General features: G+C 38.5%; 1 protein-coding gene across 5 annotated transcripts in view; it reads right to left on the reverse strand.

The window, feature by feature from the left end:
* Positions 1–26,801, reverse strand: part of CNTN3 (contactin 3) — a 323,859-nt gene that overhangs the window by 149,752 nt on the left and 147,306 nt on the right. The gene's annotated exons all lie outside the window — the stretch shown is intronic.

The raw sequence follows: 26,801 nt of genomic DNA on the forward strand, positions 1-26,801 counted from the left end.
GATAATAAAAAATCCCGTCTCAGGAACCTCAGGAGGAAAACATTTAACATTTACTTTGAGAAGGAAAAGTAGGATTTTGATTTCTTTATTAAGGCTTCTAGAAATGCAGCAATATAAACAAAAATACGTACCCACTAATCCTGTAAATTAAACCCACATATTCCTTTTTATCTGTAGCTGTAAAAAAATACAAACCGTTTTTATTATTGGTCAAATAATTTTTTTCAAGTATTTAATAAAGCAATTAAGGCAAATATTATTTTGATCACCAGTGGTTATTTTTAAAAACCATTTAATTTCTTTCAATAATAATCCAGGACAGCAAATTCCAATTCATATTCTCCAGCTTAAATTATAACATGGAGAAAATTCTATGGGCTTCATTTTGAACAAAGCTTAAGCCTACGGGGAAAAAAGAAGAAACATTTGTTTCTCTAAACTATGATTTAAAAAAAAAAGTACTGGGCTTCCCTGGTGGCGCAGTGGTTGAGAGTCCGCCTGCCGATGCAGGGGATACGGGTTCGTGCCCCGGTCCGGGAAGGTCCCACATGCCGCGGAGCAGCTGGGCCCGTGAGCCATGGCCGCTGAGCCTGCACGTCCGGAGCCTGTGCTCCGCAACAGGAGAGGCCACAACAGTGAGAGGCCCGCGTACCGTAAAAAAAAAAGTACTGTGCATTCCATAGTTAATATATGCTGTGGTGTCACCTTCTGTATGAGAACAATTACACTGTCAATTTGTGAAAGAATATACTCATTTCATAGCTTTTAAGGGTTGATATAAATTGCCTATGTGGTGACTATGAAAAGTAAGGCAGTGTATGTATTTTAAAACACAACTTGAAAAATTTCAACTTTGAAAAATGCAAAAACCAAAATAATCTTCTTCAACTTGATAAAACTACCAACTGTAGACATGTATGAATTTTCTGAGCACCATAAATCAATACATCAATGGGAAATTAAAAGGCCTATGTGTTTCATTTTATTGTTACTGAAAAACAGTATTAAATTGCTAGCTTTTAAGCATGGAATAAAGCAATTCAGCAAAACTCACATATGTGTGACTATAAAAGGAGAAAAAATAGTGTTTATGGACTTATTTTATTCAGAAGTTACCCTACAAAAGTGATATAACATAGCATTATATCATCTTAAATCTATAACCAAATGCAGCATTATCAAAACATTAAGGCTTTTGAAGTGTAACTGAGCTGGAACTGCAAAATTGTACCATCCAAATGTTTCCCAAAGACTAAGTGGAGGAGTACATCATATCAGAATGTAGCCCATACATGGAAAAATAATTTCAAATCATTATATTTTGACAACCAAGTATGCATCATAATTACTGATTTTCTGTCCAATTCCTTGTTTTCTTCTGTTATATAACTTCACATCATAAAACATATTCATCACTGATTTTACCTAGAATACACCAAAAAGGATAAAAAAAAGGTTCTACGGAAACTAACAATGTCTCTTCTCCTCCATAGGTGAAAACCTCTTTTGCCTAAACACTAACACTGTCACAGGTTTGTCCATTGCTCTGGACATTTGCAGTGATACTATCTCTACAGTATATAAGGGCAAAGAACATTATTTTTGGATACCTGATGTGGCCAGTTCATGGAGAACATGCATTAGGAAGAGCAAACAAAAATAACTGTAGTGGCCTGAAGTGTTTTCCTGGCTTTTTTTTTTTTTTTAACCCTAGGGACTATAGAGATCAAAGTAGTAAAAATATCCAAAAAGTCTCAGATTACTGAAATATCCTGGCAGATTATATATGCAACCTAAACCCAAGTCAAGGCTGCATATGGTCCAATCTTGACAAGAACTGTATCAGAACAAGCCCTGTTTAGGAGTCAAAATAAATAAGAAGTCATTCCAGAAATTATTTGGTAGAAACCTCTCAGATTTTTCTTCCTGTCTCCTAATTCTTGCAAAATGTGACACATTATTCACATTTTGTGAGCTAATTAGCCAGATTTTAAGAAGAGACCAACTTCATAAAGAGCATCTACAAAGAACTACAACTAGCATCATATTTGATGGTGAAAGACAATGTTTTCTGCCAACATCAGGAATACGACAAGGATGTTCATTCTAGCCACTTGCAGCCAACATCATACTAGAAGTTCTGACCGCTGCAATAATAAAAGAATAAAAAATAAGAAGCATACAGTTTCTAAAGGAAGAAATAAAATGACTCCTATTTGCAGATGATACGATTGTCTAAATAGAAAATAGGAAGGCATCTACAAAAACAAAAAGCAAACCAAAAAATTCCCACTACAAAGTGAGTTAAATAGGTCACAGGATACAATTTCTAGAGAGTAACAATAAACCTGCAGAAACCAAAATTAAAGACACAAAATTGCTTACAATCATTTCAAAGAAAATACAGTACTTAGGTATACAGATAATAAAACATACAAAGGATCTATATGCTGCAAGTTACAAGATACTGATAAAAAGGAATCAGTCTAAATAAAGTGAAGACACCTACTGTGTTCATGGCTTGGAAGATTCAGCATAGTTTCAACTGTCCCCAAATTGATAGATAGATTTAATGTAATTCCTGTCAAAATTCCAGCAAGGTTTTTGGTTGTTTTACTTTTATATTTTTTGTAGATGTAGGCAGGCTTGTACTAAAACTTACACAGAAAAAGCACAGGCCCTAGAATAACTAAGACAATCTTGACTAAGAAGAATAAAGTGGAAAGAACCACTCTACCTAGTATTAAGACTTATTATGTAGCTACAATGAGCGAGACAGTGTGGGAACGGCAGAGGGACAGACACATAGAAGAATGTAATAAAACAGAGAATCCAGAAACAGATGCACACAAATATGCTGAGCTGATTTTTGACATATGTGCAAAAGCAATTCAATGGAAGAAGGACAGCCTTTCAATAAACGGTGCAGGAGCAACTGGACAACCATAGGGAAAAGAATGAACCTTGCCCTCAACCTCACTCATATATGAAAATTCAAAATGGATTTGAATGTAAATGTAAGACATAAAAATATAGAAATAAAGACCTTTTAGAGAAAAATATAGGAGCACATCTTTGGGATCTAGGGTTAAGCAAAAAGGTTTTACGCTTGACAGTAATAAACTGGACCTTACAAAATTTAAAACTTTTGCCTTGTGAAAGTGCATGGGAAAAGGATGAAAAGACAGGCAACAGGAGAAAATATTTTCAAATCTCTTATCCAGTAAAGGAATAGTATCCAGAATAAGTCCTCTTAAAACTCAATAGTAAAACACGAAACTATCCATTTAGAAAATGGGCAAAACAATGAACAGGCATTTCACTGAAGAAGATATAGAGATGGCAAATAAGGACATGAAAAATGTTCAACATCATTAGCCATCAGGGAAATAGAAATTAAAAACTGCAATGAGGTATCACGGCACACCTATCAGGATGGTTAGCAACACCTATCAGACCTACAGCGACAACACTAAACCCCATAAAGGGTGTGGAGAAACAGAATCGCTCATACATTGTTGGTGGCTGTATGACTGTACAGCATTTCACAGCCACTCTGGAAGCAGTTTGATAGTTTCTTCAAAAACTAAACACACAATTGCCATATGATCCAGCCATCGCACTCTTGGGCATTTATCCCAGGGAAACAAAAACATATTTTCACAAGAAAACCTGTACAGAAAAGTTTGTACAGCTTTATCCATGACAGCCCTGAACTGGGGACAACCCAGATGTCCTTCAATGGATGAACGGTTAAACAAACAGTAGTGCACACATTTCCTGGAATACTACTCAGCAATAAAAAGCAATGGACTATTGACACACCCCACACTTGGATGAATCTTCAGAGAATAATGCTAAGTGAAAAAAGCAATCCTGAAAGGTTACATGCTGTACGACTCCATTTATATAATATTTTTAAAATTACAGAATTTCAGAAACAAAGGATGCATTAGTGGTTGTCAGTGTTTAGGGAAGTTGGGGCAGGGATATGGGTGTGGTTATAAAAGGGCACTGTGAGGGATCTCGACCACAGTGTGGATACACAAACTATACATGATAGCATTATAGAGAACTAACTACACACACACACAAACACACACACACACAAATAAGTACATATACAACTGGGGAAATCCGAATTAAAAAACAAAGATAAAATCCAGCTCTCCATATTTTTTTACTTTCTTTCCTCTTCCTCCACCCCACCTACAGGCCACAAGTGGCTCACCTTGATTGCCTTTCTGGTCACCACCTATGCTGTGCTGCTCTAAGATATCCCAAGTTCTGGTCACACCCTGGAGACAGTATCTCCCAAGACATCAAACGGAGGTATGCAGAGCCAGGAGAGAAATACACTCCTTACTTTGACTGCTTTTCCTATGAATATTCACATGGACCATTCCTGGTGTATAAAATACTCTACCTTGACACCTGTCTGTTAATTTTATTTATTGGGCTAGGTTTTCTATGGGCTGCTCAAACACTTCACACTTTCAGGTTGATCTCCCCTAGAGGGGTGGGATAGGGAGGGTGGGAGGGAGACGCAAGAGGGAGGAGATATGGCATGTATATGTATAGCTGATTCACTTTGTTTTACAGCAGAAACTAACACACCATTGTAAAGCAATTATACTCCAATAAAGATGTTTAAAAAAAAAAGAAGAATCTGCTTGCTAATGCAGGGGACATGGGTTCAAGTCCTGGTCTGGGAAGACCCCATGTGCCATGGAACAACTAAGCCCATGCACCTAGAGCCCGTGCTCTTCAACTAGAGAAGCCACCGCAATGAGAAGCCCGCGCACCGCAACGAAGAGTAGCCCCCGCTGGCTGCAACTACAGAAAGCCCGTGCACAGCAACGAAGACCCAACGCAGCCAAAAAAGAAACAGTAAAGTTTCTAAGGGAAAATTCTACCATCGCAGGCTATAGGTGTGTCCTAGGAAAACAAAAATAGTTCCTTATGTAAAAACAATGGCTTGCTCAACAAGTTCAATAGTATCTTAGTTTTCCTTCCCCAAAAGCAGAGCCAAGAAAGGACTTGAGTGACCTGTGGTATATATGGAAGATGATCTCGGAAAGTAGGAGGGAAGGAGTGGGGTGAATAAAAGAGGGATGGGAGAAAAGCCACCAGCTGGTTACATTACTGAAGCTGCTACTGCAGTCAATAAGGGATTGATTCTGCATGAACCTCTGATAAGTGTACAGAATGCCTTCTAGAACCATCACCTTGAAAGACGGGAGTCAGGGGTATTTGAATACAGGCTCCCAACCTTACCAGTGAAGGGTTTTCCCTGGGGGCAGTCATTTTCCCCTACCCATCAGAGCTCTCACTGTGAACTTTCATGGAACTGCCCACCCCCCACTGCACATGAATCAGAGGTGGGCAGAGGGGATTTAATACATTTGGGGAATACCAAAAATGTCTACTGCAAATAGATTTCATACTTAAAAGCCCAGCCTTTTTCCAGGTTTTACAACAGGTTTGTGTTGTAAGTTTCCAAGCAGACTTACATATTCAGTATTTTCTAAGCCTCCGTAGGGAACAGGGAAGCACTTAATAAGATCTTAACATCTTCAGGAACTGTCTTTGCTTTTTATACACAGTTGAAATACTGGTACAATGGGTGAACTCTAAGCACCTAGGAATACTTTACAAGACCTTTCCCCACAAATATATCATAATTCAGCTCCTTCCCTGCTTCTCATCACCCCACTGCTCCAGCAACCCCAACTCTCAGCCACATACACTGAAACAATAACAAACTATTTGGATTTCCCAAGCACAAAACGCTTGTCAAAAATCACGCAACTGTGCTCTCCCACTCCTTCACTGACGTTGCACTTTTATTCATCTTCAAAACCAGCTTCATCCACATCCCTTTCTTGAAACTCTTGAAATTACCTCCATCCTTTCAATTCTGTTTATTTATTTATTTATTTAGGCTGTGTTGGGTCTTCGTTGCTGCGCGCAGGCTTTCTCTAGTTGCAGCAAACAGGGGCTACTCTTCGCCACAGTGCGCGGGCGCCACAGTGCGCGGGCTTCTCACTGCGGTGGCTTCTCTTGTTGCAGAGCATGGGCTCTAGGCGCGCGGGCTTCAGTAGTTGTGGTGTGCCAGCTCAGTAGTTGTGGCTCGCAGGCTCTAGAGCGCAGGCTCAGTAGTTGTGGCGCAGGGGCTCCGCGGCATATGGGATCTTCCCAGACCAGGGATCGAACCCGTGTCCCCTTCATTGGCAGGCAGATTCTTAACCACTGTGCCACCAGGGAAGCTCCCAATTCTGTATTTTCTATATTTTTCTATTTTCCATTTTGTTCTCCTATCCTGGGGGTCCACCAAGATTAGAACGCTGTCATTTTCATCTTTGTATCTCTAGGGTATTACATATCTGTTGGCATTGTGTGGGTCATCAACATACATTTGCATCCATCATATCATTTTCCTTGGAATCTCCATGGTGGGTCCCCCACCGAAGGTGAATCCTCTGTGACTGGGTTGCAGATTTCTTAACTTTCTACCAGTGAGATTTAGGGAAAGAAAACAGGAGTGGGCCCACCAGGGATCCTGTCTTTGCTCCACCATAATCCAGACCTGCAAGACTGGGGAGTTACCCCTTGATCATCTGTGCTTCCCAGATTTTTATTTGTAAACTGGGGACAACACCTGCCCTCTGAACCTCACAGAGTTTTTTGAGAGAGGCTCTCTAGCATCGTAGATCTGCAAGCCCTTTGAAAAATAAATAGAATTATAGAAGTGCAAGGTTCCCTTATTCCTTCTGAGACTCTGGTTTTACAACTCTCCTTACTTCAGTCTCTCTCATCTCATCTATGATTTCAAACATGCAAAGATCACTTCATCTAAAAAGCAAAATATATCTTCCAATAACTCCCATGCTCCACTTTTCTTAAACAAATCCTCCTTCCCCCCACGACCATCTCTCTGTTTCTTTCCACTTTTTAACTTGGATTGAATTTAAGTCTCGGTCCTCTGGAGTCAGATAAACCCACCTACAAATCCCTTTCCTGAAACTTAAGTGTTTGACCTGTGGTAGATTACTTCACTTGTTGATCCACAGTTTCATCATCTGTAAATTGAGGATAATAATAGCAATTATCTCTATTGTTGTGAGAAAGAAATAAGACAGTCTACATCATTTACTTAAAACAGTGTGTTCAAAAAATAATAGCTATCATTTTTCTTTACATCCTCTCATAGATCTCACCATGCCTGAAGCTTTTACCATTGTGTCTATACCAAAGATGTGCTCATCAAAATTTTGATTCAAAACATGCATTTTCTGCATGCCTTCCAGACACATTTTGGCTATTCATCTCATATTCAACATTTCATTTTCCTACGCTTAGAGAAGTCCCTACAAAACCCTACAACTTCCATCATTGTGTTGTTACTTTCTAAAACTCCCACCTCCCATTTGTCTCTCCTCATTCCTACTTTTGTTTAATCCATTCCATTTTATCATGTTAATTGTTTTGCAAAGTTCAGCCTCTTTCGTCCCATTTCTAATTTCTCACTACCACCGTTTTAATTTTACTGGAAAATGTTATGATGCAAATTTACCTGGCATGTATTAAGCATACGGCTCCAGTATGCTTGTCTATCAAAACTCTGCATCCCCAACGTCATAAGAATATGCTCTATCAAAACTGACTAATTCCATATATGAAGGAATTAATGGATGAAGGAATTTGCTAGGCTGTGTCATAGAATTTCCTGGAATTTATCTCATTTAATTTTCACAAAAGCTCTATTTAAAGGTATTCTTTTTCCATTTTCCAAAAAAGCTGTGGCTCAAAGCAATTACAGACTTTGACGAAGGTGATGCAGTGAGAGGTGGAGCCAGTTCAACTGATTTCAAGTCCAGCTCTTTTCATCTTTATACTATGGGATAAGTCCATCCAACCTTTGGGCTGGTCTCCCCACCTGCGATCTCTCCCCTCCCATCCAATCCATCTGTCTTGTGCCCAGAGAGTTGAGTTCAGTTTTCTTCATAAAACACATATCCAGTTTTCAATACCTGCTCAAAATTTTACATGAATTTCTCATTGCCTAGATGACGAAGTCCATTTTCTTGTCCTAACATTCAGTCATTCACTTGACACGTATGTATTAGTATATGTACATATATATGTATATGTGTGTGAGATATGTACCTATGTTCCAGGTATTGCCACAAAAGAGCTCGGTTTGTCATCTGGAGTATTTCGGCTTCTAAAACTTTACTTATGCCCCATCATTCTCCTTTCAACTTATGTTAAGCATCTATATTTCAAGGTCTAGGTAAAAATGTTCATGCTTTGTGAAGGAAGAATTCTCCGATAATTCTGGACTACATGATAACTGAGTTTTAGATTAGTCTGTCTCATAAGACTAAGGCTGAGGGCTCAGTTCACCTCCATCTCCTTTTTGCCTTCCACAGACCTCAAAAAGCACCTATCCAGTACAAATGGCTTCAACTCAAGCAGTATGATTTGTCCCCTCTAGAAAAGATACCGTCCACTGTTAAGAGCACACAGAATGCTTGTGCCTAGTAGCTGCTCTCTAGCAAGCCCTTCTGCTTCCATCAGTTGAACTGCCTGTATTTATTAACAGAACTGAATCACCCTTTTTACATGAAATTAAATTACTAGTGAAATACTTAAAAAGTTGAGGGAATAAGTGTGTGAAAAAAAGGGAACTGTTGTTTATAAAAAAAATTTTAAACTTCTGAAAAACTCATCGAAAGCAATTCACCCCTTCCCCAAGATTGATGCTAAAATAGAGTACATGATGCAAAATACCATAAAAGTTTATAAATAAAAAAATAAAAATCTTTAGACTATTTCTGTACCCAGATTACTTAAGAAATATTTTTTAAATTATCACTCAAATTCAAAGAAAAACAATAGCTGGAAATCACAGGAGATTCATAATAGGTGTGTTTTCTACAAATAACACAACGAATTCCTACCTTCCATCAACGAAGAGTGCTTGGCACTGCATTAAAAAACAAAATCAAAAAGCAGAAGACATATATAGTTTCATGTTTTAAGCAAAAATAAAATTGTTATAATAAAAGGTAACTTTTCTTTAAATGATTACCTATTTTAATTTATTAAGGAGCTTTTCAATTAAGAGTCCAACTACTGGTCCTGACTATATCAAATAAAAAAGCCCCTTATGTATTTGGGAAAAAGTTAATGCTGGATTATTAAATCAAACAACAAAAATTAAGAATAATGTTTCTGATATTGACAGTTTTGCTCTTCCAGTATATTAAATCTAAGAAAAAGAAAAAAAAAACTCTTCCCAGTTGATTATGGATATTAATTTAACCTGTAATACTAAATTTTAAAACATGAACAGTTTAATGTAAGCTGAACAGTACTATAAATCTTACCTTCTGAAAATTTTTTCTTCTTATACTTCATGTACCTTAAAAAAGCTAGCTTTATCATTAAAACCACACGTAAAAAATTTATGTGGCAATACTACAAATCATTTTCCTTCTCTTTGAAACTAAGATCTCCAAGTATACCAGAGGTTTGAGATAATTCAGAAAATCTGCATGAAAACCATATTTTAAAAGTCAGTTTGATTTTAACAGGGCCATAGAAAAAGCCAGCATTCATACATAAAACGTTACCGAATATAGAGAACTATTTTCAAGACTATCTAAGAATGTTATATTTCAGAAACTAGCCATCATTGGGTGTGTCACAGAGGAATTCTAATGATTAGTTATACAAGGATGTGCTTGGTCTTTTCACTTAGAAACGTCTACTTGCCAATTTGGAAATAAAAAGATCACATAAAATGACAATATTCTGAATATCTGAACAAATCACGCCACTTCAATGCAGTTATCAATGCAGTTATAATATTCTCAAACGTTTTAAAAAAGCTTTTTAACAGCCTAGATTAAAATGTCTTAGTGGCTTCTTCAGCAAAGAATCTGAAGGTAGATTTCCGTTAGAGTCTCTGCTACTAAAACAAGCTCTGTGGTTTTGCACAATTTTCTCAGACTCTTTGATATGCAGATTCTTCTGAAAAATGCAGATAATATGACCTGCGTTAGAAACATGCTGAGAGGTTATGTGAGAAAATAAACGCAAAATTCTTGGAATGTATTAGGTGCTCAGTAAGTATTAGCAAGCTGCTTCCCCTCCCCGGGCAAGGATAAGCTCTACATATCCTTCTATCCTCATCAATCCAGACCTATGTCATTCAAACCCAGATGCAAGTATCCTTTCTCATTTGAAGCCTTCAACAGTTACTCCAGTTTGTCTATATTTAGCCTCTTGCTTTCAATAGGCATGTCTGTCTTCCCAGGAACATCATAATTTCTATTGTTTTCCCCCTGCAATTAGTAGAATAGATGCTAAGTAATACTTGTTGAAATTCAACACTTGAGGTGAGTTTTTTAAAAAAAGCTCCTGTTATTTGCTAAACTGGCTGAGTCACTGAGACTGTTTATACATTTCATGGAACAGTTGCCATTAAGACACACGTGATTTTAGCAACGAATATACGGTGTTACATTATATGCTTACTTCTATCCATTATTAGAATAATGGAAAATAAAAATAAATTAGCATAATGCAATAACCCTCCAACACTACAAGAAAAAATATCAAATATTGAATCGTTACCCTTATTTATAAATAGTTTTTTTTGAATCATGTTTGAATGATTCCCTCAGCAGCACATTACCAGACTAACAGCAGGGATCACAGATGATAAGAACACCTATGGTCTGGCATTCAAAGATCACCTTTGTTACAGAGAAAGAAGCTAATTAGATTTATTTTAATTATATGATCACTTCATACTGACAATTTTCATCAAAAAGAGAAAGAGAGAGACACACATCAAAGATTAGTTATGGACCGCCTGAAAAAAATACTTACCTAACTCAAGTTAAATGAAGATTACTTTCTAAAGAATCAAAATGACTTACATGTGTACAGACCTCTTGAGATTGACATAGTTTATCTCATATGATTCTCAGCAATAATCTGTGAGACAGGCAATGCATATATAATTATTCCCAATTTTTACAAGAGCAAACCAAGTCCAGGAGAGGTTAGATTTTGCCCAAAGCCATGCTGCTGATTAAGTGTCAGAGCCAGGCAGATGACACATCCTCTGATTTCTAACTTGGAGAAAAAGGAGGACCGTCACATCTGAAGTACAGTTTAAGCTTTTGACTCCTTTTCAGTCTTTAGAAGTTCTACCTTAGAAAACTGAAATGGATAATTCGCAAGTCATATTTAAGGTATGTTCATTCTTTCAATCATTCATTCAAATTATTCAACAAGTGCCAAACAAGGCTGAAAGAAGATGTCTTTACTCTTCTGAAACTTGGCAACTCATTTCTTAACCATGCAGTGCCTTGGTTTCCTCTTTGTCGACAAGGAGGGATAACACCCACCCAGGAATCCCCTTGGGGTTTGATATAACAATCAAAGGTAATGATCAACGAAATAGAGCTTTCAAAGTGTAAACGACAGCAAAATATTTAGGTGTAAATGCTCCTATTTCTCATCACTCTATAACCTTATGTAGCTTCACGTTTCTTCAAAGTCATTATACAATATTGTAGAATGTATTTACTGTTTATTTATTTAGTACCCCCCCCCCCCGCATCCTGGCTAGAAAGTAAGCTTCACAAAAGTATAGTCTTCCTTCTGCTTCATTTTTACATCCTAGGCACATATTACGTGTTAAGCATATAAACAGATGTTATCATATGATTTCAATAAAGCCTCTCACTCTCTTGTGCCCCTATATTAACAACACATAAAAACTAATTTGTCTATTGGTGAAAGATTTATAATATCTTAGATCATTACCTCGGGCACAGCTGATGTCTGTTGTTCTGTTGCAGAGCTCCTGAATTATTAACTTAATGCTTAAGTTACAAAGTTACAAAGCAAAATAGCTAAAAAAAAAATCTCCCCCAAAATATAACTGTGAGATTTAAAGAAATGTGTGTATTTCTCCCTAATTTTAACACTGGCCACTTACTGGGTCATGTATATCTATTTCAAAACTTTTATAAACAAATGTACAAAATTTAAAACTAATAGGGAATAACAAAAATCTACATGTGTAACAATGATTTCTTGTTAATTTCTATGAGGTCTTTAAAAATATTTAACCCAGAAAAAAAATCAACCTAAGATATATTTAGGAAAATAAAGGCATATGTTATTTTGTCCTTTTAACACCAAACCCTAAAATAAACTAAAGCATAATAGACGGATATAAATATTATGATAGCACAGCCTGCTTGTTGCCATGGAAACATCACTATCAGCAGACCTCTGAATGTGCATTTGCCTATGTTTCTCTGAAGAAAGCAAGCACAAATTCACACTACTTGTTTTCTTTGTAAGTTATATCTGAGTTCTGGAATAAGCAAAGTACAAGAGTGCAGTTCTGTGCTAGAGAAATGCATTACACATGATACTAGGTGACACATGGCTCCATTAGTCTACTAGATCCCCTACACTTCAGTACTTAAAGAGCTCCTGAAAAAGGTTTCTTGGTTTAAATTTTTAAAGCACAAACATGTAAACAAATTAGAAAGCAATTAGGGCAAATGTGCTGATGCAGAGGGTAAAATAAAGTGAAAATGGGACAAATGTAAATATAGTGTTGTCAGAATAAATGGGCCAACTTATTAAATGGGTTATATTACCCTTTGGACCTGTTCATTGAAAGTGCCAGCAATCACGAAGCTGGTAGGAGAAATGCACTCCATCAGTTCTGTAGAGGATGCTTCTTTCCATAAATGAATCTTCTGCATTTAACCAACACGAAAACTTAGGTTACCATTCTAACCATTCTAAATATTCTAAAATATTTCTCCCTAAGTATATATTCTGTAAGCTTCACTTTCTGAACACTGAGATTGCTACATTCCTGTTCTATTCAATTTCGTTTCTTGTTTAATGATTACATAATCAGGTGGGAGGCTGTTACAGTAAAACAGATTAGATGGGAAATGTGTCCAAAGTAAGACTGTAGAAATCAGAGAGGAAGAGAGGGATTTTAGCAACACCTCTACAAGATAAAATTAGACAATCAATATTGTGTGGAAATACTGATAAAAAAGAAAGGGCTGGGCTTCCCTGGTGGCGCAGTGGCTGAGAGTCCGCCTGCCGATGCAGGGGACGCGGGTTCGTGCCCCGGTCTGGGAAGATCCCACATGCCGCGGAGCGGCTGGGCCCGTGAGCCATGGCCGCTGAGCCTGCGCGTCCGCAGCCTGTGCTCCGCAACGGGAGAGGCCACAACAGTGAGAGGCCCGCGTACCGCAAAAAAAAACAAACAACAAAACTACTCGTGTTTTATGAATGCTTTCTACTAGAATCAGTGAAATTAAAGAGAAATGCTTTAATAAGATATGTATTTAACTAAGACAGTAGGCAAAAGTAGTGCTACTAAGGCATTAATTTGGAAAGCAATACATTTTATGCAGTACCTTGATGTGTATCACCAAAGCAACGGTAACAAAAATGAGGACTGTGACAATCATGCTAGTGGAGAAAGATGTGCTCCCCGTCATTAGGAATCACTGGACAAGAGAGGGCCTCTGTGATGGCATCAGCATATACTCTTCATTAGCGTTTGAAAAAAACAGGGGAAACTCTAGTAATTTGCCTCTGCTTATTGGTCGGGAGACCTGATGTCAGGCCTGCCACCCATGGCTGCACAGGAATCCTAGGTAACATACAGTAATCTAGCAGCCAAAGAGCTGGGTTATTAAATACCCTGACCATTCCTCTTCCCACTCTCCAACTGCCTACCACTGCCTCCCATTAGCCAAAACCACCCAAAAGCCACACGGCAAGGGAACCCTCTGACGTAGTCCATATGGGTCTCCTTGGACAGACAACAGGGTGGAAAGTGGATGTGGAAGGACAGATGCAAGACAACTAGCACAGCTTGTTTTTTTCATTGTTTTCTTGTCAACCAAGTGAATAAAGGGATCAGTAATTACATGGAAAATAAGACATACTAAGATGCTCCCCCAAACATTTTTAATTGAATTTAGTTGAAGGATCTGGCATTTTTGTCTCCAGTGAGGTCACAATAGTCCTCTCACCACCTGTCCTATTTTCAAGTTCAAGATTTACCATCAACTTTCTCTCTTAGAATGAATGACCTGGTTTTCAGATGTTATTATCCCTTAGGTGAGGAGTGCATAATGAGCTCCACTGCTCCAAGTTTTTAATGGTAGGAAAAGGGATCGTTTAGACCTCAAATTAAATCACTCTACTTGAAAAACATGATGCATTTTATAATGAAGAGATGAAAACAACCTCAATAGGTTGTTTTTTCAGCTACTTGGAGCATAACTCATTCTGGCAGATCCATCGGGATGCAGCCCAGCTTCCAACTGCACGATCCACTGCAGCCCACAGCCTGATGTCATTTCATGGATGAGGCACTCAGCTGGGAACATCTGCTTTAAGATTTTCCAGGTTAAAGCTTTGTCTTCTATGCTACATGGGGCAGAACTCTAGGGTTTTTAACCAACTGCTTACACATGTACTCAACCTGATTCAAAGATCTTCTATGGACAGTGAATCTTTCCAGGCTACCTTCAGGAAATCCGTGATACACACCCACAATGAAGTCGGTGAGCCCAGGGTCTAGGTGAGAATAAGAAGGCAACTTCACCTTCCTTCCTTGTTTACATCCGTTACAAACAAATATTTTTGCAGGGTGGAAAGACGCAAAAGTAGGTGGGCTTCTTTTAACCAACAACATAGAATAACAATAGAACCACTAGATACCAGTTTCACCTCAGGACACTAGATAAAAAGGGACTGAGACATTTGTCTTGGTCTAGAAAATGAAAGACTGTGATAATGTAAATACAAACTCTCTAGTCATCCTTATTCTCCAATATGCACAATTTATTATTTTAACTTAGGGCAGGAGAAGGCAAAGCACTTGGATGACTCTGACAAGTGCATAACGTATAGAGTGTAATAGGCTCTCAAGTCAGGGTGCCACTTGCTAACCGAAGCAACTCAAATTACTTAGCCTCCCTACACACACCTAAGGTTCTAAGATGTAAAACAAGGAGAACAGTATTATATACATTTCTGGGGTTTTTGTTTTTTTTTTTTTTTTTGCTGTACACAGGCCTCTCACTGTTGTGGCCTCTCCCGTTGCGGAGCACAGGCTCCGGATGCGCAGGCTCAGTGGCCATGGCTCACCGGCCCAGCCATTCCGCGGCATGTGGGATCTTCCCGGACCAGGGCACGAACCCATGTCCCTGCATTGGCAGGCAGACTCTCAACCACTGTGCCACCAGGGAAGCCCCTCTGGGGTTTTTTTGAAGATTAAATGAGAGACCATATACAGGGACAGTATAAACCCTAAATATTAGCTATTATTATAAGGCATCAGCCCAACCAGAAGTGTCTTTCATGGCTGTATTTAAGTGTCTATTCATGGCCTTTCATGGCAAGGCCCTCAGTCTACCAGAATAATACATTTCACAAATATTTTTCTCTCTTTTGCAAAACATTCCTTGTTCTCTCTGTTATACAATATCCATCACTATACATCCCACATTCATCCATGCTTATTTAGTTCAAGGAACACAGTCTCTTCTGACAGCCATATATGCTTTCTATAACCTAGATGAAAAATGTATAAGCCAACATGTTTCATTTGGTTATAGCTATCAGGATACTTCCCAGCTGTTAGGATCAATATCTCCCAGGTGCCTCTAATTCTTTTCAATGGTCTTCTTCATTTTTATCTGTGATTGTCCTATTTCGTACTAATTTCCTTCTGTAAGCCAACTCAAGTCTTTTCAGAAGCCACTGAGTATAAATCATGAAGAAATATCTATGTATTTATAATAAAATTAATGGAGATTCATTGTGGCTTCTTATTGCATCTGCTCTGGGGCCATTTCATGGGCAACTGACATCCTACCACAAGAAATACAAAGTAGGAGAAAAAGACTGAAAATTAAATTGATCATTTTTTAGATGAGATTCTGAGTCTTAAATCATACCATTACAGTAAAGAGTTTAAATCTGAATTATTTATATACTCTTTTAGAACACTAATCTCTTTAGTCATCTTTGCTCAATTAAAAAGAAAACCAGCCATCATTTTTAATAGAGACAAGAATGAAATTCACTTTGGTTTATAACAGTCAGCAGGGAAGCATGTTTAAAGTGTAGATTCCCAGGCTCCAACTCTAAAGATTCTGATTCTGCAGGTGGGGGAAGCCCTTTGGATTTATTAAATAGAAAATATATATAAATATAAATATAAAATAGATATGTCCGGCTAGTGATTTCAGGGCCACACATTTTAATATTTTGCATAAAGGGGTAGTCTACTTGATAGAAAAACCTGCTGACAGAATTTATGTTTCTTTAAAATGTAAGCCTGGGTTGACTGAAGTCATTTCGATTCTGACATTTACCAAAAGCCATTTGGCATTACTTGCTCTTTTTCCAAATATTCAGGAGAACAACTGACTACTCCATCATGGAGTAAGTAAAAAATATGTACGCAGGACCCTAAGATCCAGAGGAATATCCTTGGAAACTTGTCATTAAACAAGAGAAGCGTTTGAAACTTCTGGACACTTAAGGCAATTTAATTCCATCTTTCTCAAAAGAGCACGTTAAAGTATATTTCTTACTTTAATGATAATTTTTGTGATCATAAGTAGTTACATAATCATTTAGTAGCAAGAGAATGAAATACACTGAGTGTATTCCCCTCACCCCTTACCTAAAAGATGAAAACAGTCTTTCACTTTCAGGCTTATGAAAATTAAGTTACCCAATTTCTAAAACATAGTAGGGTTTGAGTAAATGGTAGCTGTAAGCATCTTCTACTTTGGTAGGCAAGGTTTTATATTCTGCTTTGTAACTATCTGAAATATACTTGACCTACATACAGTTTTTGGATACACAGTTTTTAAAAAAAGGCCTTTGAATCTTCTAGTTATAAAAACATAGACATATACCAAGTGTTCAATTTCCTGCGCACATCAGGGACTCAATGCTTTAGACTAATTACACATATGTGCAGTCCATACATTATTCTGAATTTAAGGACTTGATCACTCCAAAAGCTCAGTTCCAAGTTGGTTTGACTGGAGAACTCAGAACACGAAGTACTTAACTTTAACCCTATTATTCTTAAGCATCTGCCTCGACCTTCATGGCTCTGAGAGTGCTAGAAGCCTATGAGATCTTGCTCGCCCTTGCACCAGTTATCAACTTCTGTGTAACAACCACCCCCAATAAATTAGTGGCTTAAAATAACAATAATAATTTTTTTCTTCCCAAATATGCAGTATGGCCAGGGCTCAGCAGGGAACTCTCGTCTCTGCTCCATGTGACATCAGGTAGGGCAGCTACTTGGGACTGGAACATTTTCTTCCAAGACAGCGAGTTGACAATGACTGTCAGCAGGGAGTTCAGCCAAAGTTTGTATTTATACTTTATTATCAACTATGTGCCTAAGGCAGTAAAATGGGGATAAGAGAATAATATCATTTACCTCAACCAAATGAAGTAAGACACCCCTCCCAGAAACTACCCCAACAAAAAAAAAAAAAACACTATTCACATTTAAAATAGCATTTGTAGCAGTGGGGTAGGAGAAGCTAAGGAGCCATTCCTACTGCCCTTTTAAAATAATTAGGGCAGGGCTTCCCTGGTGGCACAGTGGTTGAGAGTCCGCCTGCCGATGCAGGGGACATGGGTTCGTGCCCCGGTCCGGGAAGATCCCACGTGCCGCAGAGCAGCTGGGCCCGTGAGCCGTGGCCGCTGAGCCTGCGCATCTGGAGCCTGTGCTCTGCAACGGGAGAGACCACAACAGTGAGAGGCCCGCGTACCGCAAAAAAATAAATAGATAAATAAATAAAATAATTAGGCCAATGAAATTAGGCTAAATGAAAAAATGTTTACTTTGACTCCTTATGTTTACTTTGCCTCATACTCACTGTTAAAACTAAAAAATCTTTTACATTTAGTGTTCATAAAGTCTGATAGAACATAAAACTCATTAAATTTTTAATGCCTTGCCTTGTTTAAGAAAACATTCTGCATGACTCAGAAGGACAGATAATACAAGACAGCAAACAAACAAGAAAGATCTAAGGAATGTAAAAAGTAAAAGCAGTGGTATAAACTATATAAACCAGAGTCAGGAACTGCTATAAAGTCCTACCTACTTACATTCAGGTCATAAATTTCATTCTGAGCTTTCTAACAATTATTAAGAAAACAAATATTTGTTTGGTTCAGCAATTCGTTATGTCCAGAAAGTTTTTTTTTTTTCATTCCACAAGTGAAACACAACCATACCTGATACTACACATTCCCATAAAGAGGATTCTGTTGGTATAAACAGCAGCACCCTCAACTACATCTTCCCTGGGGTAGACGATGGTGAGTACTTCAGGGCTGTTGCTCACAGCATCTTCCACGCTAGCTGATGAGCTCTGGGCTGACCATATAACATGATCTACACCAAGACAATTTTGAACGTGACAACAGCTACTAACTAGGCCTGAAGAAGGGCAAACAGATGTAAACTGAAAATGTCCCAGGCAAACTGAGATCAGTGGTCATCCTTGCTGAAATCTATCAGTACAAGTAATTCTACAGAGATTGAGGGATGGAGTGGCTGAAAATTTGATGAGGTCCAGGTACACAGCTCTCTGCTGGAGTTAACACATACTTTATCCATTTCTAATCAGCAACGGAAATTCCTAAGACTTATATAGTTATCAATAATAAAAGTAGTTTACATTTTCCAGGATTTACTAGGTACCTGCGGCGAATGGTTTCAGGAGCTGGCAAACTACTGCCTGAGGACCAAATCCAGCCTGCCATCTATTTTTGTTATTTATTGTTTCTTATATTTAGTTGAAAATAACGAAAAGAAAAATCACACATCTCTCTTTGGAGACGTGTGAAACTGTAAGAAAAGAACATTTCAGTGCCCACAAATAGTTTTACTGGAACACAGTCAAGCCCATTTTATCTATACATGTCCTATGGCTGTCCATCGACTGCAAAGGGAGAACTGAGTACGTATGACAGAGAGGAATATGTCCTTCAGAGAAGCCAGACTCAGAAGGTTATATATTGTATGAGCCCATTTATATGACTTTCTGGAAGAGGCACAGCCAAGGACCCAGAGAAGGGATCAGAAGTTGCCAAAGGTAAGGGATATGGGAAATTGGACTACAAGGGGCAGCTGGAAAGAAGGTTCTTGATTGTGCCATTGGTGCAATTGTCCACACCTGTAGATCTATAGACACCAAATGGCGTGAACTATATAATTAAGGGAAAAAAAAAAATCTGTTTGGTTCCAAACCCGGTAGCCATGCAGACTCACTAAAACACAGCTTTGTGTCTTTCCAGTTCTGTTTTCTTCCAACTGGGAGCTACAGACGAGCTGTAAATCTCCATTCTCAATTTATGTATCTTTCAATACAAGAGCTGTATTTTATTCAGTAAAAGGCTGCTAAACTCATCTGCCTCGTGTGAAGGTCAGCCAGAGCCCTCCTCCACTTGACTGACCTAGCACTCCACAGCCAACTCGCACTGACTGGAGCCCTCGGGGCTCCCTGAATCTTGAGCTCTCTGCCTCGTAACAGGGTGTTTGTCCAAAGTTTCCTCCACAGACCTCGCCCTCTTTACTCCATGTTGCCTCTTCACACCCTCTTGTCTTCCCAGACCCAGAGGGATCTTGCTACCACTCTTCACTCATTCTTCTGATTAACAATCTGTCACCAAGTACTGACACTTATTTCTGAATACCTCCTGAGCCTTTCCTCTTCATTTCCAGGGCTAAGATCCTTATCCAGGCCACCATCATCAATCCGTTCTACCAAACATCCCCCCAAACCGTCCAAGTGCAAACCTCACTCCCCTACTGCCCTGCTTATACCACCCCAAAGTCTTCCCACTGACCTGACTTCTTAACAAGGCCTGTAAGATCTCTGCACGTCTATTTCCTCAGCCTCATCTCTTTCCACTAATCTCTATAAATTCTAGGGTACAACCATCAAACTCCCCTCAGCCCCTGAATGTCCTATGCCTGCTGCTTTTCCAACCGCTAAACCTTTACACATGCCATTCCCTCTGTTGAAACTCTTCTTCAACCTTTTACTTTTTTGTCTTCACCACCTATTCATCCAATTAGTCCTCAGTTAAAAGCTGTCTTTAACCTTGAAGGTAGCCTGCCTAAATGCTCCTGAACGGGATGACGCCCATCTTTCATTACCTCCAATCACACTTTTAGTCAGGTTTTTTAACTTCTACTTTTCTATTTTTCCTGGAGTACTTTAAAGCAAATCCAAACAGCTCATTATTTTACTTTAAATACAGTCAGCCCTCTGTATCCATGGGTTCTGCATCCTGGGATCCAACCAACCACAGATGGAAAATATTCAAAACAAAGTTCTAAAAAGTTTCAAAAAGCAAAACTCGAATTTGCCTGAAGCTGGCAACTAGTTACATAGTATTTACATTATATTTACAGCTATTTGCATAGCATTTACACTGTATTAGGTATTATAAGCAAACTCGAGATGATTTAAGGCATACAGAAGGATGTGCATAGGTTATATGCAAATATAACACCATTTTATATAAGGGACTTGAGCATGGGGGTGCAGATTTTGGTATGTGGGATGGTGTCCTGGAACCAATCCCCCTTAGATACAAAGAGACAACTGTACTGCAGTATTATTTCTAATAGCTATGATCTTGTTTTTTAATTCAACTAGCATTTAACAGCTTTACCATTAGCATACAGTGTTTGCAATATTTTCTTCTAGTCTGTAGGATATATTTTCATCCTCTTCCCATTTTCTTAATTGGTGAGGTCCAATTCATAAATTCTTCCTTTTATGAATAATGCTTTTGGGGCCAAGCCTAAGAACTCTTTAGTGAGCCCTAGGTCTCAAGAATTTTTTTCCTATTTTTTAGAAGGTTTATAGTTTCGCGTTTTACACTTAAGTTCATGATTAATTTTGAGTCAATTTTTGTATAAAGTATGAGGTTTAGGTCGAGTCATTGTTTTGCCTATGTATATCCAATTACTCCAACACCATGCCATGAAAAGGCTATCTTATCTTGAATTGCTTCTGCATCTTTGTCAAAAATCAATTTAGGGGCTTCCCTGGTGGCGCAGTGGTTGAGGGCCCGCCTGCCGATGCAGGGGACACGGATTCGTGCCCCGGTCCGGGAAGATCCCACGTGCCGCGGAGCGGCTGGGGCCGTGAGCCATGGCCGCTGAGCCTGCGCGTCCGGAGTCTGTGCTCCGCAACGGGAGAGGCCACAACAGGGAGAGCCTCGCGTACCGCACACACACACACACACACACACACAAATCAATTTAGAATGTATGTGTCGGTCTATGTCTGGCTCCTCTATCTGGATACTCTCTTCTATTCTTTGGTCTATGTGTCCACCCATCTGCCAATACAACAGTCTTCATTACTCTAGCTAAATATTAATCCTTAATATCAGGAATCAGAGTGATTCCTCACACTTTATTCTTCTTTTACAGGATTGCTTTCAGAGTCTGTGCCTAGTATAAATTTTAGAATACGTTTTTCTGTATCTTAAAACAAAACAAAAATCAAAATCAACCTCTCTGGGATTTTGTTTGGAATTGCATTAAACCTACAGATCAATTTGGGGAGAATTGACCTCTTTATTATGTTGGTATTCTAGCTTATGAACATGGTATTTTATTCCATTTATTAAGGTATTCTTTGATTTCCTTCATTAGCATTATACAATTTTCAGCATAAAGATACTGAATGTATTTTGCAAAGCATATATCTTAGGATTTCATTTTCTTTGGAGCACCTGCAGTTGAGATTGTGTTTATAATTTTGGTTTCACTGAGTTCACTTGTCATCATATAAAAACATGATTGTTTTTTGTGTGAACTTGTTTTCTTTGACCTTGCTGAACTTAGGTCTAAGAGATTTTTGTAAATTCCTTTGGATTTTAGATATATCTGCAAATACACTTCTTATTTTTTTCTTTTTACTTTGCAATATGTATGCCTTTTATTTCTTTTCCATGACTCATTGCAGGGGCTACAATTTCCAGTACTATGTTGAATAAGAAAGGTGAGAATGGACATCACAGACTTATTTCTGATCTTATGTGGAAACCATTCAGTCTTTCACCATTAAATAAATGTTTAACTACAGTGGAGGTAATTCCCTTGTATTCTTAAATTATCAGATAATTGCTGAGATGGCTTGAGAAAAAAATTAAGGAATAGGCATGGCTGTTACTAGGGATATTACTAAGGAGGAATATTTCAATGTGTAAACCTTTTATAAGTGGTCAATTCCCTAATGAATATTTTCTTGTTAAAATCATTTTTCTACTCAGCTGTACTTCATAACTGTAAGGAATCAGATAATGACTAGTTGTATATTAAGAAGGCATCCTATCTCTCAAATAACCTGTCTCCCCTTCCCTGCCATTATAATTTATCCTTCTAAATTAGAATATACTAGGCAGAGCAACAACAATGTGGCCTTTCCTTACATTACCTGTAAATTTTTCTCTCCCCTAATGCATAACAACTAAAATATTGGCTGTTGAATACTACAGCAAACTTCTCAAAGAACAAAACCGTATTTTTACCCTATCTTCTCCATCTATCACAGCACTGTCAGTCTTCCTTTTATATGAATCTAAAAGCTAAGAATCATCCTCAAAGTCATCCTGCTTCTTTATTCATTACCCAAGTCTAGTCAACACTAGCTTGGACAGGTTTATCAGCTCTTTTCCTACTGCATCTATATACACACTCTAATTAGCCCTCCTTTTTCTAACCTCTTCACCTCCAAACCATCACATCATCCTGCCAGGTGAAACATCCGGAAGCACAAATCTGGTCACCTTGTCAACTCAGACATTTAATATCTCTCCGTTGCCTAGAAATTAAGTCCCAAATTCCATACAATGTCATATAAGACCTATGTCATCTAATCTTATTTCTCACCAGTCTCCTTTGTGCACAATTTACTAAAAAAAAAAGAAAAAACCAAAAAAACCTATTCCTTTGTATCCGTATGTCTATACTTTGTTTAAAAAGATGGACTTCCTGGAAGTCCAGGAAGCCTATGGACTTCCCTGGCGGTCCAGTGGTTAAGACTCCGCACTCCCAACCCAGGGGGTATGGGTTCGATCCCTGGCTGGGGAAGATCCCACATGCCACGTGGCGCGGGCAAAAAAAATTTTTTAAATAAAAAGACTACTACCTAGAATGTTATCTCTAAACATTGAAAGCAGTGTCAGTATTCAAAGTTTTTGATGAGCTGTGTGACATGGGCACCAACAAACAGATGGACTATCAGCCAATAAATCCCATTGGTTGGTAAAATTTTAGCAGTCTGGTTCCAAAGCCTCAGCATTCTTTTATTTATTTATTTATTTATTGGCGGTACGCGGGCCTCTCAGTGCTGTGGCCTCTGCCGTTGCGGAGCACAGGCTCCGCGGCATGTGGGATCTTCCCGGACCGGGGCACAAACCCGTGTCCCCTGCATTGGCAGGCGGACTCTCAACCACTGCGCCACCAGGGAAGCCCCAAGCCTCAGCATTCTTCAGGAAACTATGTATTGGGCTACTTCCTCTACAATATTTCTATTGATTCCCCCAGATTTCCTTAGTCCTGTATAGATATTGAAGTAAGGATCGCATCATTTTGTTTTCAACAGTTACAGTATATGTCATTTTCCCTTTTAGTCTGTAAATGTCCTAAGGTTAAGAGCTCTCAGATTCATCTTTAATGCCCTTACTATCCCTAAAATAAAACCTGTCCTCTATTTATCTAAGAAAGACCTATACGTTTTTGAAGTCCAAGAACAACTGGAATCTCCGAAGTGCAACCTTGCATAACCTTCTTGAACTTGTTAATCTCTCCCTACTTTGTATTAAAGTAATTTCTTCAAGCTGTTACCTGTAGATTAGTCTGTCTTTCCTGGTAAGCTATGAGTCAATTAAGGTCATGGAAGTATGTCTTTATAACCCCCATATTTAGCGTAAAGACTGGCACAAAGAACCTGCTCATAAAGGAGTATTAATTTATATAAAGCATCAAATGTGCTCAGGATCATTGGTTCAATGAAGATCTGTAACAGCTCTGATCCATTAAGTGTTTGATTATACAACGTCTAGACTTAGTTAATTTGTATATTCTGTGTATCTCTTTTCTGCAAAAGACTAGAAACCCCATGAGTCTGTGCCATGTCCTTTTGTCTCTCCCATAATGCTTAATATTTATGAACATCTGCAAATGAGTTATAGCTAGCATCAATACGATTAGACATGAATTTCAGTTAGTAAGTAAAAGTAGGTGATTAAAAGCTCTCTACGTAGGATTCTGGGCAGCTTGGAGAGGGAGTGGGGCATACCTATCGCAGTCTCCTGCTGTTACAATGCATGGTTCTTTCTCTCATTATGAAGCCAACTCCCTTCACGAATGCCTCTATAAGGAACTAATTGGTTTTCTGAATTCCAGATTTCCTACATAAGATGTCAAATGAGTTTGCACCTCACGCAGACAGCTCACAGCAGGGACCAGACTATCTTAGAAACGTTACATGTTACCAGTTTAACACTGTTCTGGCTGGTTTCCTGGTCATTTAGGGAAACCTGGGAAAACATGTCTTATGTTGTCTTTCTGTTCTCAGGTCAATATCTCCTGGAGAGCTAGTGTGTCTTATTCACACCTTTCACTTTCTCTCTAATGAAATGATGCTGTTGTCTAAATAATCTTCTGTCTTGTCCACCAGCATATTTAAATCAATCTATATTACACACGTGTTGAATCTGAAAACAAAAATCCACAGGGACATGAAGTAGTGGTTTCCAGCCAAGGGTGTATGTGTCTGGTTTTACTGTTTTTATTACATTTGATCCAGTTGAAATATGTAACTAAACTTTCCCTAAGCATCCCTTGACAATGTCAGTTTCCCAATAAATCTAGCTGGTCCTTAAATGTCTTCCATAGTTCTTTTCCCCTAGGGTCAAAATCTAAGTAGTGGTTAAAGCATGGACTTTGGATGAGAAATATTAGGCTTCAAAATATGGCTCTCCTCTGGCTGGCTGTGTGACCTCAGAGTTGTTATAAGGATTAAATGACATGAATATGCAAATGACTCTATTAGCACTGTACAAACCTATAGCAATTGCTTTACAGATAATATTTACTGTTACAATATCTCAAATATGCATATGCGAAAACTCATAAACTGTATGCTTTTATTAAGTAGCACTTAAAATTCTCAAGTGAATGTATTATCTGTTGGCCCCCAAATAAACTTGGTTATGGGACCCAAGCTAATATATTGTGATTTCTTCTTTGCTGAAATACTTGATGGGATATGCAGATATAAGGGCAGGGGTGTAGAAAAACAATACTAAGACAGGACGTAAGAGGGATTTAAAGGAGAGAATGACAGTAGGAGAACATGCCGACAGCTTAAAAATCAGGGGCTAAAGCCCATAGTACTTATACCCCAGTCCAGAGGAGGCCTATCAAAACCATTTACTGAAGAACAACTGAACCCAGAGGACAGTATGTGAAAAGTGCCAACTCAGGAAAGAAGTCTGTCTTATATGGTAAACCCATATTACACAACTGTTGAATTTGAAAACAAAATCCACAGAGAAAAGAAATGGTGGTTTCCAGCCAAGACAATATATGTACCATGTTCTACTGTTTCTATTAAATATGATTCTGTTGAAATTAGTAAATAGATATTCTCTAAGAATCCTCTGACACTCTCGGTTTCCTATTAAACTCAGCTGATCCTTAAATGCTTCCCAAAATACTTAAGAAAGCAGCTGGTATACGGAAGGCCCTCAGTAACTATCAGTGAGCTACCAAAATTATTTTCCCTCAAGCACTGTGTACCATTCTGGGGACACAAAGTCTATAAAACGATCCCACACAGAGTAGCTAAGTGTTGCACGTATAGACGAAAGGCACAAAAAATAAAGGTCCTTAACACTGTTGTTAGGCTCACGAATCAGTTAAGGAGGGTGGTGACTGGTACATTATTTCAGAAAGAAAAAAATAACTAGATAGTAAAAAGTTACAATAGGAAAAAAAAAGGCAAGCAATTGGACTACAGCCTCAATTAACCAACTACCTCTGAAATGGTTTTCCCCTGCTGCTTCTCTAAAAGAAAGAATGTAGAAAGCACTGTAAAGTGGTGACTGTTTCCAAGGCATTAAATACTTTATTATCCTTGTCCAGGAGCCATCTATGCACAAACAAAATATATTTCTCTGTCCAAGAAAATGGTTACAGTATAACACTCATTTCTACCTGTGCAGCCTCTATTCCTCCTTTGGTAAAAGAACGTTTAATTTCCTTTCCAGTCACCATCCCCCCACCCCACAACTCCTCAGTGTATCAATAAAAATACTGAATGAGGCTTACCAACTGGTATATTCCAACCACCTGGTCAGAGTTAGTCCAGAAAAGGCAGACCTCCTATTTCAGGTGGATAAGGCTTACACCTGGGATCCATGTCTGAACCCTGAGGGAGAAGCACGTTCCTTTCTCCGGAGATTGCTAAGCTTGGGATTCTGGTAGCAATCCTGACATGGACTAGACATAGGATGACCCAGAGTGAGGCCAACAGAGAGGAAAGTAGAGATCAGAGAAACCAAGGCCTGGGGGCATCATTTGAACCCTTGTAGTCAGTCTTGACTACAGTCAATTTGCCTAGGACTTTTCAGCTGCA

This window comes from Aethalodelphis obliquidens, unplaced genomic scaffold (assembly GCF_003676395.1).
Source record: "Aethalodelphis obliquidens isolate GAN/ISIS:26980383/991018 unplaced genomic scaffold, ASM367639v1 scaffold22, whole genome shotgun sequence".
Taxonomy (NCBI): Eukaryota; Metazoa; Chordata; class Mammalia; order Artiodactyla; family Delphinidae; genus Aethalodelphis; species Aethalodelphis obliquidens.